Here is a 17188-nt window from a genome sequence, read left to right as displayed (position 1 = left end):
GGACTCGAGGGCGAGCCGCGAGTCTCGGCGACCTCCCCCGACACCACAGGGACCACCTCGGGGGTTTGCGGCGAGGCAGAGGCACCGTGGGCCGAAGAGGGGAACCCCATAAGGCCGCACCCCGACACCACACCTCCAGAACCTGAAGCCGAACCCCGCACATGGCAAGGGATCCGCGGACGTCCCAGGAAGAGGAGGAGGAGGGGCCAAGGAAGCCTGCCGAGCCGCAGCATAGGCCTCCATTTGGGCCCTAGTTGCCCCGGCACGGAAAACGGTGGGTAGGGTTGTGACGAATGAGGCCGCATGTCCCGCGGAGAACCCGCGCCCTCCGCAGAGCGGGGAACCAGGCCTCGGAGACAAGCTATAAGACTTACCGATGGGCGAGCGACGCCCTAGGGACCTCGATGATGGGCGATGCCGGAATCGGAAGCGTTGATTCATGGACCCTTCCGCGGGGACGGATGGAGGGACGACACAGATCTGGACAACCGGGCTGAGAGGAGCTTCAACCAATGTTCCCGCCGGGACTTAGGCTTCAGATGCTGGCAAGCATCGCAGTCCGTGGAATCATGGTGCTCGCCCAAACACCACATGCAAATAGGATGAGGGTCCTTCACCGACAGACGCGCGCAAGACGAGCATGCCTTAAAGCCCGAAGGCATTCGCACACTGTCCCACCAAGCATAATCATGAAAAGAAGGCCTGAAAACAGGACAGGGACACGATCCGGATTGCAATTGGAAAAGAAGGAAACTGATGTCAGCGCGCCAGGGTGAAGCTTATGTAACCTCGCTGACGTCATGCCCGCGGACAACGTCAGGGCGGAGTTGCTTGGTACCGCCCCCCGTAGCGCAGATATGCTAGGGGCAAAGAAAGTTTTCCGGGTTCAGTCTCACGCCTGGTGATAATTCTACGTTAAGGATTCTGCGGCTAGTAGTCTCTATCAGATAAGCAGGTAGAGATAAGGGCACAACTGATTCAAGGATGTCGGTTGGCCAATCTGAGAAAACTGATTCTCCACCAACCGGGCATATCACTTGATGAAATCGTAATACTGGGCAGATCTCATGAACTAGCCAACGTGAGAGCCAGAGAAATGGAGTCGGCTCTGGCCCGCAGCGCAGTGACGCAGTTGTACAAGTTACTTACCTTCGGTAACGATTTATCTGGTAGAGACGTTGTCTAGCCGCAGATTCCTTAACTTAGAATATCCCCAGATGTCAGACTGGATCCGGAATTTTTTTTGCTACAGGACCTCTGCGCGCCGGGGACGGCACCACACGACCCCGCCCTGACGTCCACGTACGTGACGTCAGCGAGGTCATATAATTCCCTACCGGCAAGAAACTTTTCCGCGACACAACGCGGAGCCACCAACAAAAAAAACTGTGAAAGTATGGAAACAGTGTGCGAGGGATGAAAATCCATGAATAAAGAAGGAGGATGGTGCAAGACACCATCGTAAAAGACAGAATTAGAAACTGCCTACATATAAGTGAAAAAGCTGTGAGAAAGAACCCCGCAAGCTAAGCGAAGACCCTTCCCAAGTGCAACAAGGGAAGAATATCTCAACAGACAGAAATAGACTGTTATTACCATGTAAAACAACAGACAGAAATAGACTGTCAGTACCATGTAGAACTGTGTCGTCTAGCAAGAACGGAGCACAGAGAGAACAACAGTCCACCGCAGGAAGGTATGAAAAGACTGGCACTGCCCCTATAGTAATGGAGGTCAACAGATCCCCAAAGAAGATGACTGTAGAGGAGACCAGAACCCTGAGCCAATAGAGAAGGCGGGAGGGAGGGAAGGCTGCAGGAGAAGAGACGGAAATGAAGATTAATCTCCTGGTGAAGGTTAATCAAAAGGCATCATTTTACAGGTAAGAAACCCCTGAGAAGGAGTCAGCTGTATTATGGTAACAGAAACCCCTGAGAGGGAGTCAGCTGTATTATGGCAAATCTTAAAGGGACGCAACAATGTGAGCACCCGTGAGAGAAAAACCAATGGCAACTGAAAAAGGGGCCAGCGTAGAACCCCACTTGGCAAGGTCCACGCAGAACTGGGAGGCTGGGTGGGCGTTAAGGAATCTGCGGCTTGACGTCTCTACTAGATACATCGTTCCCGAAGGTAAGTAACTCGTACACCTTATAGAGACATCTAGCCGCAGATTCCTTAACTTAGAATAGATACCACAGCCATACCCCAAAGGCGAGGTGGGTGTACGACCGGAGAACAGAAAGCACCAAGCATTTGAGCCAGCAACAGAGTGACGGACAATGGGGAAGGCCAGACAGCAACCCAAATAGCTCGGAAGAGCAAAAGATAACAGGATGCAAGACATCCAAAAAATGCCAGAAGAACAAGTTACTTACCTTCGGTAACGATGTATCTGTAAGAAACATTAGTTAGTTAGATTCCTCACCTTAGAATATCCCTAGGCGTCAGACTGGATCCGGAAGATTTTTTCGTCAGCAATACCCCTTGCGCGTCGCTAGGCGTCATCTGCGGCTCCGCGTCCGTCGTCGGCGTCGTGCGCCGGAATGACGTCGTCGGAGTATTTAGACGCCGCCCTCGCGCGCTGACGTCAGTTCTTGTACATAGCCTTCCGTGCCAGGAACGCAGAGCCATGCAAGATACCGACACTGGTGCCAAAACATTCTAGGGCCCTGAAAGAGATATCCTTAACCCTAGATGTCAGTTCGCAGAACGGGGAGGATGGGTGGGTCGGTGAGGAATCTAACTAACAATGTTTCTTACAGATACATCGTTACCGAAGGTAAGTAACTTGTTCATCTGAAAGAAACACGTTAGTTAGATTCCTCACCTTAGAATAGATACCCAAGCAATACCATCCCCGGTGGTGGGTCTGCGAAAACAAGATCACACCAGAAAGTCCTGGAGGACAGAACGGCCAAAGAAGCCATCCCTCCGGACTTGGCTGTCTAGGCAATAATGCCTGGCAAACGTGTGTAGCGAAGCTCACGTAGCTGCCTGACAGACGTCCTGCAAAGGGACTCCCCGTCCCAAAGCAGTAGTAGCCGCTGTAGCCCGAGTGGAATGGGCGCGCAGCCCAATAGGAGGGTCCTTTTTCGCCAAGGAGTAACAGATTTTGATGCACAAAACGACCCACCGGGAGATGGTCCGTTTGTGCACAGCTTTACCCTTCTTAGCACCCACGTATCCAACGAAAAGTTGGTCGTCCACCCGGAACTGCTTAGTGCGGTCCAAATAAAAGGAGAGCGCACGCTTTGGGTCCAGACGGTGGAGCCTCTCTTCCTCTTTGGAAGGATGCGGAGGCGGAAAGAAGGTGGGCAAGGTGACAGACTGCCCAAGATGAAATGGAGTCACCACTTTCGGAAGAAAGGAGGGACGAGGCCGAAGGACAACCTTGTCCGGATGAACAGACAGAAAAGGAGGCTTTGAAGATAAAGCCTGGAGCTCACTCACCCATCTAGCCGAGGTTATGGCTACCAGAAAAGCAGTCTTAAGAGTCAGAAGACGAAGAGGACAATTGTGAAGAGGCTCGAAGGGAGCGCACATCAGGAATGTCAAGGCAAGATTCAAGTCCCACTGAGGCATTACAAAAGGGACAGGAGGGAACGTGTGAGTAATGCCTTTTAGAAAGCGTGTAACTACAGGGGACTTGAAAAGAGAAGGCTGATCAGGAAACAGTAAGAAGGCAGAGATGGCAGCAAGATAACCTTTCAGGGTGCCCAGGGCAGAGCCCTGCCGGGCCAAAGAAAGAAGAAAGAGGAGAACCTCAGAAAGAGGGGCAGAAAGGGGATCCACAGCCTTTGCTGTGCACCATGCCACAAATTTGTTCCACCGGCAGGCGTATACCGTCTTTGTGGAGGGACGCCTGGCTGCCAGAATGATATCACAGACTTCAGGAGGCAAGTCAAATGGCATCAACTGCCGCCGCTCAATCTTCACGCATGGAGGTGGAGGCTGGACAGGTTCGGGTGGAGGACCGTCCCCTGCTGCTGCGACAGAAGATCCTCCCGAAGGGGCAGACGTATCGGAGGATCGGTCAACATACTGAGTAGCTCGGGATACCAGTACCTTCGTGCCCAATCCGGAGCCACCAAGATGACTTGGGCCCGGTCGTGCCTGATCTTCTTCAGCACTCTGGGCAGAAGTGGTATAGGCGGAAAGGCGTACAACAGACCGCAACTCCACTCGTGACGAAAAGCGTCGCCGAGCGAGTGCCGCCTTGGAAATTCCAACGCGCAGAACTGCTGACATTGCGCGTTCTCTTCGGTGGCGAATAGATCTAACCAAGGCTCTCCCCACTGCTGAAAGAGAAATTGCGCCACTTCGGAGTTCAGATGCCATTCGTGATCCATCATGCACCGGCGGCTGAGTTCGTCTGCTCTGGCGTTCAGAGAGCCCGCCAGATGTTGAACCACTAGGGTGACGCCCTGGTGTTCCAGCCACGTCCAGAGGCGCAGAGCCTCCTGACAAAGGGTCCACGACCCCACCCCGCCCTGTTTGTTGCAATACCACATGGCGGTGGTGTTGTCCGTGAACACCTGCACGACACTGCCCCTGACAGAGGGAAGGAAGGCTTTCAGTGCAAGCCGGATCGCTCTCAACTCCAACAGGTTGATGTGGAGACGAGACTCTGCCGGAGACCAGAGGCCTCTGATCTCCGCCTCTCCCATATGGCCACCCCATCCCAGGAGGGACGCATCCGTCACTACGACATGCTCCGGTTGGGGAAGGGAGAGGCTTCTGCCCATGACCCAATCGCGGTCCGTGAGCCACCACTGCAACTGCTGTGCAGTGCCCTCCGAGATCAAGACATGGTCGGACAGGTTGCCGTGATGCTGGGCCCACTGAAACTTCAGGTCCCACTGCAGAGCCCGCATGCGCCGCCTGGCGTGATGCACTAGTAGGATGCAGGAGGCCATCAGCCCCAGAAGCCGCAACACTAGCCTGACCGAAACCCAGGATAGAGGCCGAAAGATGGGAATCAGGGCCTGTATATCCCGGACCCGCTGTTCCGGTGGATAGACCCGGAACTGCGCCGAATCGAGAACCGCTCCGATGAAAAGGAGCTTCTGAGAGGGACTCAGGTGTGACTTCGGCACGTTGATGGAAAACCCCAGCAAATGCAGGAGATCCGCCGTAGTCTGGAGGTGGGAGACGACTGCCTGGGCCGAGCCCACCTTCAACAACCAGTCGTCGAGATAGGGGGAAGACCGGAACCCCTGATCTGCGCAGATGAGCTGCGACCACCGCCATCACTTTCGTGAACACCCGAGGGGCACTGGTGAGGCCGAAGGGGAGCACGGTAAACTGAAAGTGCTCTTGGCCCACCGTGAACCGCAGGTAACGCCGGTGGGCCGGCAGGACGGGGATGTGGAAATATGCGTCCTGCAAGTCCAACGCTACCATCCAATCTCCGGGGTCTAGGGCAGCTAGAACCTGAGCCAAAGTCAACATCTTGAACCTTTCCTTCCGGAGGAAGGCATTGACGTTCCGAAGGTCCAAGATAGGGCGTAGGCCCCCTTTGCCCTTCTTGGGAACCAGAAAGTAGTGGGAATAACAACCACGACCCACTTCTGGACTCGGAACGCGCTCGAAGGCCCCCTTGGCCAAGAGGGCCGAAACTTCCTCGTGGAGAAGATTCAAATGATCCCCCGAGATACGGTGGTGCTGCGGTGGCATGGCTGGAGGGGTCGTCTCGAAGGGGAGGGAGTAGCCCCTTCGGACGATTTGCAGCACCCACCTGTCCGATGTGATGGACCGCCAGTGGAGCAGGTGATGGCGAACTCTGCCGCCCACTGGCGTGGAATGGGCCTGAAAGCTCGGACTAGGAAGGCTTTGAGGCGGATGCTGCCGGGGTGGATGTGGGCTGACCTCGTCGTCCTCCAGAACCGCCTCGGCGGAAACCACGTCCGCGACCGCGCGCAGGTTGGTTCTGCGGCTGGTGGCTAGGCGCACGTGAGGAGGCACCCCTTCCTTGGCCACGAAAGGGGCGAAAAGCGGAAGATTGCGACCGCGGGGCCGAGAGGCCCAAGGACTTGGCCGTAGCCCGGGAGTCCTTAAAGCGGTTCAGCGCACTGTCCGCTTTCTCGCCAAACAGGCGAGTGCCATCAAACGGCATGTCCATGAGAGTGCTCTGGACATCGCCCGAAATTGACGTGGACCGCAGCCAGGCGTGACGTCTAAGCGCCACTGTGGTAGAAATGGCCCTACCCAGCGAGTCCGTGGTGTCAAGCCCACAACGTATAGCATATCGCGCGGCATCCCTCCCATCAGCCAGAGCCTGGGTAAGTCGTGTCCGGACCTCCTCCGGACACAGGGGCAGCGCGTCCTCCACCGCATCCCACAGAGAGTGGGAATAACGGTCCAAGAGACAAGCGGTGTTCAAAGACCGCAGGCCCAAACTAAGGGAAGAGAACAGCTTCTTGCCAAACTGTTCTAGTCTCTTGGAATCCCGGTCCGGCGGGGCGGTCGGGAAAGAGGATTGGGAGGTGGAGGCCTGGATAACCAGGCTCTCAGGGGTAGGGTGTTGGGACAGGAAACTGGGGTCGCCCGGAGCAGGGCGGTGGCGCCTGGCGACGTTCCGGTCCACAGGAGGAACTGTGGAGGGCTTGGACCAGGTGCCCTGCAGAACGTCAATGAGGGCCTCATTGAATTGCAGCAGAGGCTCAGTGGAGCTTGCTGCAGACTGAAGCACCTCAGTAAGGACGTTAGTCCTCACAGCCACGGCAGGCAGCTCGAGCCCAAGGGCTGCGGCCGCCTTGCGCAGCACCACAGAGAAAGCAGCGCCCTCCTCCGAAGCCACAGTCGGAGGAGAGACAAATCCAGTGTCTGGAGAGGTATCCAGGCCACTGGCCTCCCCCAGTTCATCTGCCCAGTCCTGGGACAGTTGAGCCTGAACGGCCATAGGATTCTCAGATCCCTCCCAGTTGTCCCCATCATCCGACTCCTGGTATAGAGGAGAAAGTAACGGAGCCGGGCGGTAGACATAATGTGTCTCTAGCGGCGTCGATCTCGGCGTCCATCGACGCCGGACCGGTGCCGGGCCCGGAGTGGGACTGAACCGGGGACGTCGGCGTCGGGGGTGGTACCGGTGTCGACGCCGGCGGAGGAGGCGTGACGAGGTCGACCGGCGTCGACGGGGACTCGAGAACGGGTCCCTCGGGCGCTTGCGGCGTCGAGGCCGGAGCCGTCAACGGCGCCGGGGCCGGAGCCACCGGCAGGCAAGGCAGCCCAGTCGGGTCCGCGGGGCCCGAAGGCGCACTAGCGGGCGCCGACGGCGGAGCCAGGTTCCTCATGGCCGAGAGGAAGGCACTGACTTCCGCCGGCGTCGCGTTAGTCCCAGGGACCGGAGGGTATGGGGACGGACGCGGCGCCTGCGGCTCCGCCGGAGCCGCGGGGGTGGAACCACCCTGACCCTCGGCCGAGTCGCGCGACCGGCGAGGGGAGTCCGAAGAGCGATGTCGCCTCTTGGACTTCTTGGAATGCTTCGACTTACCCGAAGACTTGGATCCCGACGACCGATGGTGACGTCGGCTGCGGAGCCGAGTGGCGAATCTCGAGAAGCTTACGGGACCGCTCCCGTCTAGCCTTCGAGGTCAGGGCCTTACAGTCCGAGCACGACTCCGCGTCGTGGTCGAGGCCCAAGCAGTACAGGCACCGGCGGTGATGGTCCGTAACCGACATCAGGCGGCTACAGTCAGCACAGGCTTTAAAACCAGGCATCCTACCGGCACCGGAGTCGATTGACAGGATCAAAAAGGATCAAAAAGTTAGTCAAAAATTGACCAAAGGGGTAGCTCTCCCGGATCTGCGCTTACTGGCGCGGAAAAAAGAAGAACTGACGTCAGCGCGCGAGGGCGGCGTCTAAGTACTCCGACGACGTCATCCCGGCGCACGACGCCGACGACGGACGCGGAGCCGCAGACGACGCCTAGCGACGCGCAAGGGGCATTGCTGACGAAAAATCTTCCGGATCCAGTCTGACGCCTGGGGATATTCTAAGGTGAGGAATCTAACTAACGTGTTTCTTTCAGATTATTTGTATTACCCATTTGTCTGAGGTGATGGTAGTCCAGACAGGAAGGAAATTTTGGAGTCTGCCCCCGACCGGAATGGGATGGTCTGGGGGGAGTGGAGGGGAGTCATTGGGTAGGTGCGGAGGCAGAGCGGGCGGTGTTTGTCTTGCCTCTGCCTTTATTATTGTTGCCTCTGTAGCCGCCTCTTTGGTAACCACTTGTAAAGGTGGATTGGGTAGGGGCCTTATATGAAGTGGAAGCCGTGTCGGAGGAGTAGCCTCTGGATGTGCTCCGAAAGGAAGAGTGGCGAAAGGAGCGCCTGGGAGGGTGTGATTGTAAGACTCCCATAGACTTCGCCGTATCTGTGTCTTTTTTCATTTTTTCTAGGGCCTCATCCACTTTTGGGCCGAACAGATGTTCCTGGTCAAAGGGGTGGTTCAGGATGGAAGCTTGCACTTCTGCTTTAAAACCTGAGGTCTGTAGCCAGGCATGGCGACGGAGGAGGATGCTGGTATTAATGGCTCTGGAGGCGGTGTCAGCTGCATCTAGGGCACAGCGGATGGAGGTATTGGTAATGGTTTTGCCCTCCTGAATTAACTCATTTGCCCTATTTTTATATTTGTCAGGGAGGTGTTGCATTATGGCTTCTAGTTTGTCATAATGGGCCCTGTCGTATCTTGCCAGTAGCGCTTGTATATTAGTGATGCGCCATATGTTGGCAGCTAGGGATGCAGTGCGCTTGCCGGATGCGTACAAGAGTTTTGACTCTTTGTCAGGTGGTGGTGCTTCGCCTGACGCTTGGGAGTTGGCCCTCTTTTGTGCTGTAGACACTACTAGGGAATCTAGTGGTGCTGGTCCTCTGATGTAGGCGGGATCTGTAGGGGCGGCTTTATATTTTTTGTCAATGCGCGGGTTAATGACCCTGGCTCTGACTGGGTCTTTAAAGACCTCCGGAGCGTGTTTGATAACTCCTTTGAGCATGGGCAGTATGGAGGTGGCCCTATGCGTGGTGTCAAAAGTATCGAGAAGGAAGTCCTCCTCCACGGGGTCGGTATGGAGATCCACCCCGTGATAGTGTGCAGCCCTTTGGAGTAAGTGGTTGAACCCTAACGAGTCCTCTGGTGGGGATGGTCTCGAAGGGTAGAGATCATCTTGCGGGACGTTAGGAATGTCAGTGATGTTATAGTCGTCGCATGGATTTGGGGAGCTTGTGGTAGTTGGGTCTCCTGTAGGTAGATCATGGGGTACGTCCACTATGTCATCATACACATCATCATTATCATCATCCGGAGAGGGTGTTGGGGAATGATGAGGTGGGGGGGGGAGAAGGAGAAGGTGGAGGAGGGGAAGGTGGAGGAGGTGGTGAAGGCATTCTGAAAGGGGAGGTAGCAAAGTCCTTCCTCTTTGGAGGTGGAGCTGGGGCAGGCTTTTCCAGCTGTCTCTTTTTGATGCTGAGCATTAAATGTCCGGTTTTGGAGTCCTTGATCAATGTTTTTTGCAATGGATCAGGTGTAAAAAGTTCTTCCGAGGGTGGTTTGTCCGTCGGCGCCGAAGGCACCGGGGCCGTTGGTTTTCTTGTTTTAGAGTCTGTGATAGTCCGCTGTTTGGAACTATGCGGCCTGGAAAGGGCTGTCTGTTTACTTGGTACCGAGATGGTTTTCGGCTTCGAGGTGTCGGTGGCCTTGTGTTTTTTGCTCGGTTCCGGGAATGGTGTCGGTACCGAGGAGCTGGTTTTCGGCGCCGAGTGTTTCGGTATGGAGCTCAGTGCCGAGGAGAGGGCCATTTTCTTTTTCGGCGTCGGTGTGGAGGAGTGTTTCTCGGCACCGGCGATGGGCTGGCTCGAGCCGGAGCCGCCGGAAGGCTTAATAAGCTTCTTTACCGGTCCCGAAGGTGCAGTGTGGGAAGCAGTGTCTTTGGTCTTGCCTAGGCCTGGAGGCGAAGGCGTGACCGAAGCCTTTTTCAGTGCCGTCAAGGGTGTGGGGGGGGGGGGGACGGACGGACTTCGGTACTCACGACCCTCTGCGCCGGAGTGATATCCTCCACATCTGAATCGTCGGCTTCGGAGGCGCTGACGCGGCTCTCGTCGGTGTGTTGTCCTTCTGGAGCGTCGACGCCTTCCCCGAAGATGTCGTCTGGAATCACCGTTGACGAGTGTGCCATAGTTCTTCGTGCCCTTCGGTCTCGAATGGTTTTCTTGGACCGGAAGGACTTGCACCTCGAGCCTCGTGTTCAGGGGAGAGGCAGAGGTTACATACTTCGTGAAGATCGGTGTGGGGGAATTTGGACCCACATCGAGAGCACTTCTTGAAGGGAGTACTTTCCATTAGCCAGGACCGGAGCTTGGGTAGGCCCGAAGGCTGTCGTCGACGACTGGAATTGATGGTTCTTGATCGATGAGAGCCGTGCCGAGTGTGGAGATCGCGATCGAAAACAATACCACGAATTGGGGTGAGGATTGCGCGTCGATAGAAGAACTGGAAACTGTTCGGAACCGGAGCGCGAAGATCACATCCGAGCCCGATGGCGGAAAAAAACAATCTGAGAATGGAGCCGAAGCCCGTGCACAATACCATCCAAAGGAGGAGTCACATACCTCGTGACTTCCAAAGACTTTCCAAGAGGAAAAACAACTGCAAACATCCGGGCCCAACACCAGATGGCGATCTATGCACAGTGTGTAATCTGCAGCTCATATGCCTCGAACACATATCTTTAACTTTCTACGACAACACCACACCACTGGAGGAGGAAAAACACTGCTCTCGCAGCATATTAGGAACACTAACTATAAGCCCACATTCGTACCCTGTGGGCATGCCTGCCATCTAGTGGTGCCACAGAACATTGATTATCGGGCTGTTTAACATAGCGCTTTAGTGGAAGAAGCCTAGACAACCCAGGCACTCTTCACTCAGAAGCTGTATAGCCAGGCTCGGATCATGGGGTCATAGCTTGATGAAGTCACAGGTTTCAAATCACCAGTGCAAGTTGAGTGCATTGGACAGAAGAATGGATTTCTAGGAGGGAATTATACAAATCCTATGTTTAAGCATCTTTGTTGCTCCTCCTCCAGTTGGGAAGTCAGTTCAAGGCCAAGTGCATACAGACTGAAGAGGGTGCAAATGAATGAAACCTCAGTCATCACCATCACACACACTGGTGCAACTTCACGTACACACGTTCACATGCAGACTTTGATCTATCAATAGCAGGGTATCTTACCTGCTTCCAGCACCACAGGTTACATCTGCCTCCTTACAGTGATTTCTGTACCATGCTCAGGGCTCACACACTGCTGAAGCTTTACTCATACTGACCCCCCAACCACCTCCTCCCTCAGTGTTCATGGGAGCTCTAGGAGATTAGGGTCTTCTCTCTATGGTCACCCCCACTTTTTGCTTTTGCTTCACTGGTTTTAGACTTAGATGTGGCTGTGGGCCTGCTAATCAGACCCACAGCCCAGCTGTTCTCTCTCTAAATTCACACTATGTACTTTAGGTACATAACCCAATTGGTAAGGATCACCCTCTAGGGCCCTGTACAGTGTACCTTAGGTACCCAGGGCATGGGTGTACCCTAGGCCTACCAGGGGCTGCAGCATGTATTATGCCACCCCTGGCTGGCCTTCCATCATGACACAACGAACAAGTTACTTACCTTCGGTAACGATGTATCTGTAAGAAACATTAGTTAGTTAGATTCCTCACCTTAGAATATCCCCAGGCGTCAGACTGGATCCGGAAGATTTTTCGTCAGCAATACCCCTTGCGCGTCGCTAGGCGTCGTCTGCGGCTCCGCGTCCGTCGTCGGCGTCGTGCGCCGGGATGACGTCGTCGGAGTACTTAGACGCCGCCCTCGCGCGCTGACGTCAGTTCTTGTACATAGCCTTCCGCGCCAGGAACGCAGAGCCATGCAAAGACCGACACTGGTGCCAAAAATAAAATCTAGGGGCCTGAAAGGACAACCTTAACCCTAGATGTCAGTTCGCAGAACGGGGAGGATGGGTGGGTCGTGAGGAATCTAACTAACGAATGTTTCTTACAGATACATCGTTACCGAAGGTAAGTAACTTGTTCATCTGAAAGAAACACGTTAGTTAGATTCCTCACCTTAGAATAGATACCCAAGCAATACCATCCCCGGTGGTGGGTCTGCGAACCAAGATCACACCAGAAAGTCCTGGAGGACAGAACGGCCAAAGAAGCCATCCCTCCGGACTTGGCTGTCAAGGCAATAATGCCTGGCAAACGTGTGTAGCGAAGCCCACGTCGCCGCCTGACAGATGTCCTGCAAAGGGACACCCCGTCCCAAAGCAGTAGTAGCCGCTGTGGCCCGAGTGGAGTGGGCGCGCAGCCCAACAGGAGGGTCCTTTTTAGCCAAAGAGTAACAAATTTTGATGCACAAAACGACCCACCGAGAGATGGTCCGTTTGTGCACAGCTTTCCCCTTCTTAGAACCCACGTATCCAACGAAAAGTTGGTCGTCCACCCGGAACTGCTTAGTGCGGTCCAAATAAAAGGAGAGCGCACGTTTTGAGTCCAGACGGTGGAGCCTCTCTTCCTCTTTGGAAGGATGCGGAGGCGGAAAGAAGGTGGGCAAGGTGACAGACTGCCCAAGATGAAATGGAGTCACCACTTTCGGAAGAAAGGAGGGACGAGGCCGAAGGACAACCTTGTCCGGATGAACAGACAGAAAGGGAGGCTTTGAAGATAAAGCCTGGAGCTCACTCACCCGTCTAGCCGAGGTGATGGCTACCAGAAAAGCAGTCTTAAGAGTCAGAAGACGAAGAGGACAATTGTGAAGAGGCTCGAAGGGAGCGCACATCAGGAATGTCAAGACAAGATTCAAGTCCCACTGAGGCATTACAAAAGGGACAGGAGGGAACGTGTGAGTAATGCCTTTTAGAAAGCGTGAAACTACAGGGGACTTGAAAAGAGAAGGCTGATCAGGAAGCCGTAAGAAGGCAGAGATGGCAGCAAGATAACCTTTCAGGGTGCCCAGGGCAGAGCCCTGCCGGGCCAAAGAAAGAAGAAAGAGGAGAACCTCAGAAAGAGGGGCGGAAAGGGGATCCACAGCCTTTGCTGTGCACCATGCCACAAATTTGTTCCACCGGCAGGCGTATACCGTCTTTGTGGAGGGACGCCTGGCTGCCAGAATGATATCACAGACTTCAGGAGGCAAGTCAAATGGCATCAACTGCCGCCGCTCAATCTTCACGCATGGAGGTGGAGGCTGGACAGGTTCGGGTGGAGGACCGTCCCCTGCTGCTGCGACAGAAGATCCTCCCGAAGGGGCAGACGTATCGGAGGATCGGTCAACATACTGAGTAGCTCGGGATACCAGTACCTTCGTGCCCAATCCGGAGCCACCAAGATGACTTGGGCCCGGTCATGCCTGATCTTCTTCAGCACTCTGGGCAGAAGTGGTATAGGCAGAAAGGCGTACAACAGACCGCAACTCCACTCGTGACGAATAGGGTCGCCGAGCGAGTGCCGCCTTGGAAATTCCAACGCGCAGAACTGCTGACATTGCGCGTTCTCTTCGGTGGCGAATAGATCTAACCAAGGCTCTCCCCACTGCTGAAAGAGACCTTGCGCCACTTCGGAGTTCAGATGCCATTCGTGATCCATCATGCACCGGCGGCTGAGTTCGTCTGCTCTGGCGTTCAGAGAGCCTGCCAGATGTTGAACCACTAGGGTGACGCCCTGGTGTTCCAGCCACGTCCAGAGGCGCAGAGCCTCCTGACAAAGGGTCCACGACCCCACCCCGCCCTGTTTGTTGCAATACCACATGGCGGTGGTGTTGTCCGTGAACACCTGCACGACACTGCCCCTGACAGAGGGAAGGAAGGCTTTCAGTGCAAGCCGGATCGCTCTCAACTCCAACAGGTTGATGTGGAGACGAGACTCTGCCGGAGACCAGAGGCCTCTGATCTCCGCCTCTCCCATATGGCCACCCCATCCCAGGAGGGACGCATCCGTCACTACGACATGCTCCGGTTGGGGAAGGGAGAGGCTTCTGCCCATGACCCAATCGCGGTCCGTGAGCCACCACTGCAACTGCTGTGCAGTGCCCTCCGAGATCAAGACATGGTCGGACAGGTTGCCGTGATGCTGGGCCCACTGAAACTTCAGGTCCCACTGCAGAGCCCGCATGCGCCGCCTGGCGTGATGCACTAGTAGGATGCAGGAGGCCATCAGCCCCAGAAGCCGCAACACTAGTCTGACCGAAACCCAGGATAGAGGCCGAAAGATGGGAATCAGGGCCTGTATATCCCGGACCCGCTGTTCCGGTGGATAGACCCGGAACTGCACCGAATCGAGAACCGCTCCGATGAAAAGGAGCTTCTGAGAGGGACTCAGGTGTGACTTCGGCACGTTGATGGAAAACCCCAGCAAATGCAGGAGATCCGCCGTAGTCTGGAGGTGGGAGACGACTGCCTGGGGCGAGCCCACCTTCAACAACCAGTCGTCGAGATAGGGGGAAGACCGGAACCCCTGATCTGCGCAGATGAGCTGCGACCACCGCCATCACTTTCGTGAACACCCGAGGGGCACTGGTGAGGCCGAAGGGGAGCACGGTAAACTGAAAGTGCTCTTGGCCCACCGTGAACCGCAGGTAACGCCGGTGGGCCGGCAGGACGGGGATGTGGAAATATGCGTCCTGCAAGTCCAACGCTACCATCCAGTCTCCGGGGTCTAGGGCAGCTAGAACCTGAGCCAAAGCCAACATCTTGAACCTTTCCTTCCGGAGGAAGGCATTGACGTTCCGAAGGTCCAAGATAGGGCGTAGGCCCCCTTTGCCCTTCTTGGGAACCAGAAAGTAGTGGGAATAACAACCACGACACACTTCTGGACTCGGAACGCGCTCGACGGCCCCCTTGGCCAAGAGGGCCGAAACTTCCTCGTGGAGAAGATTCAAATGATCCCCCGAGATACGGTGGTGCTGCGGTGGCATGGCTGGAGGGGTCGTCTCGAAGGGGAGGGAGTAGCCCCTTCGGACGATTTGCAGCACCCACCTGTCCGATGTGATGGACCGCCAGTGGAGCAGGTGATGGCGAACTCTGCCGCCCACTGGCGTGGAATGGGCCTGAAAGCTCGGACTAGGAAGGCTTTGAGGCGGATGCTGCCGGGGTGGATGTGGGCTGACCTCGTCGTCCTCCAGAACCGCCTCGGCGGAAACCACGTCCGCGACCGCGCGCAGGTTGGTTCTGCGGCTGGTGGCTAGGCGCACGTGAGGAGGCACCCCTTCCTTGGCCACGAAAGGGGCGAAAAGCGGAAGATTGCGACCGCGGGGCCGAGAGGCCCAAGGACTTGGCCGTAGCCCGGGAGTCCTTAAAGCGGTTCAGCGCACTGTCCACTTTCTCGCCAAACAGGCGAGTGCCATCAAACGGCATGTCCATGAGAGTGCTCTGGACATCGCCCGAAAATGACGTGGACCGCAGCCGCCGCTTAATCTCCACGCATGGAGGTGGAGGCTGGACAGGTTCGGGTGGAGGACCGTCCCCTGCTGCGGCGACAGAAGATCCTCCCGAAGGGGCAGACGTATCGGAGGATCGGTAAACATACTGAGTAGCTCGGGATACCAGTACCTTCGTGCCCAATCCGGAGCCACAAGGATGACTTGGGCCCGGTCGTGTCTGATCTTCTTCAGCACTCTGGGCAGAAGTGGTGTAGGCGGAAAGGCGTACAACAGACCGCAACTCCACTGGTGACGAAAAGCGTCTCCGAGCGAGTGCCGCCTTGGAAATTCCAACGCGCAGAACTGATGACATTGTGCGTTCTCTTCGGTGGCGAATAGATCTAACAAAGGCTCTCCCCACTGATGAAAGAGACCTTGCGCCATGTCCGAGTGCAGACGCCATCTCCATCCCAGGAGGGACGCATCCGTCACCACTGTGTGCTCCGAATGGGGAAGGGAGAGGGATCTGCCATTGACCCAATCGCGAGGTGGGACGCATCCGTCTCCACTACGTGCTCCGGTTGGGGTAGGGAGAGGGATCTGCAACTGACCCAATCGCGGTCCGTGAGCCACCACTGCAACTGTCTTGCAGTGCCCTCCGACATCAGGACGTGGTCGGACAGGTTGCCCTGATGTTGAGTCCACTGGAACTTCAGGTCCCACTGCAGAGCCCACATCCGCCACCTGGCGTGATGTACCAGCAGGATGCAGGCGGCCATCAGACCCAGCAGCCGTAGGGTTATCCTGACCGAAACTCGGGATAAAGGCTGAGAGATCGGAATCATAGCCTGAATATTCCGGACTCGCTGCTCGGGAGGATAAAACAGAAACAGCGTCGAATCCAGAACCGCCCCGATGAAGGGGAGCTTCTAAGAGGGGCTCAGGTGCGACTTCGGCACGTTGATGGAGAACGCCAGCAAATGCAGGAGGTCGGCCGTAGTCTGAAGGAAGTGGACTGCCTGGGGCGAGCCCGCCTTCACCAACCAATCGTCGAGGTAGGGAAAGACTGACACCCCCGGCCTGCGCAGATATGCTGCAACCACCGCCATCACTTTCGTGAACACCCGAGGGGCACTGGTACGGCCGGCACACTGAAAATGCTCCAGGCCTCCGGGGAACCGCAGGTAACACCGGCAGGACGGGAATGTGAAAATATGCGTCGTGCAAGTCCAACGCTACCATCCAGCCTCCAGGGCAGCTAAGACCTGAGCCAGAGTCAGCATCTGGAACTTCTCCTTAGTGATTGACGTCCTGTAGGTCCAAGATAGGACACAGACCCCCTTTGTCCTTTTTGGGGAGCAGAAAGTAGTGGGAATAACAACCACTCCCTACTTCCGGCCCAGGAACGCACTCAATGGCCCCCTTGGCCAAGAGGGCCGTGACTTCCTGTCGGAGAAGAGCCAGGTGATCCCCCGACATGCAGTGGCACCGAGGTGGCATGGCGGGAAGGAAGAACTGAAAGGGAAGGGAGTAACCGTGGCAGATTATCTGCAGCACCCATCTGTCTGATGTAATCTCGCGCCAAAGAGGGAGGTGGTGGCGGATCCTGCCACCCACCGGCGTGGGGTGCTCCCCGAAGCGGAGATTAGGAAGGTTTGGGGGCGGAAGCAGCGGGGGTGGAGGTGGACGGACCCGCACACTGGTTCCCCGACCCTCCCCCGCGGAAACTGCGACCCCGGCCGCGCTGGGGCTGGTTCTGCACAGGCTTAGGGGAC

Source organism: Triturus cristatus, chromosome 7 (assembly GCF_964204655.1).
Source record: "Triturus cristatus chromosome 7, aTriCri1.1, whole genome shotgun sequence".
NCBI classification, from domain to species: Eukaryota; Metazoa; Chordata; class Amphibia; order Caudata; family Salamandridae; genus Triturus; species Triturus cristatus.
This window is presented reverse-complemented; position numbering follows the sequence as displayed.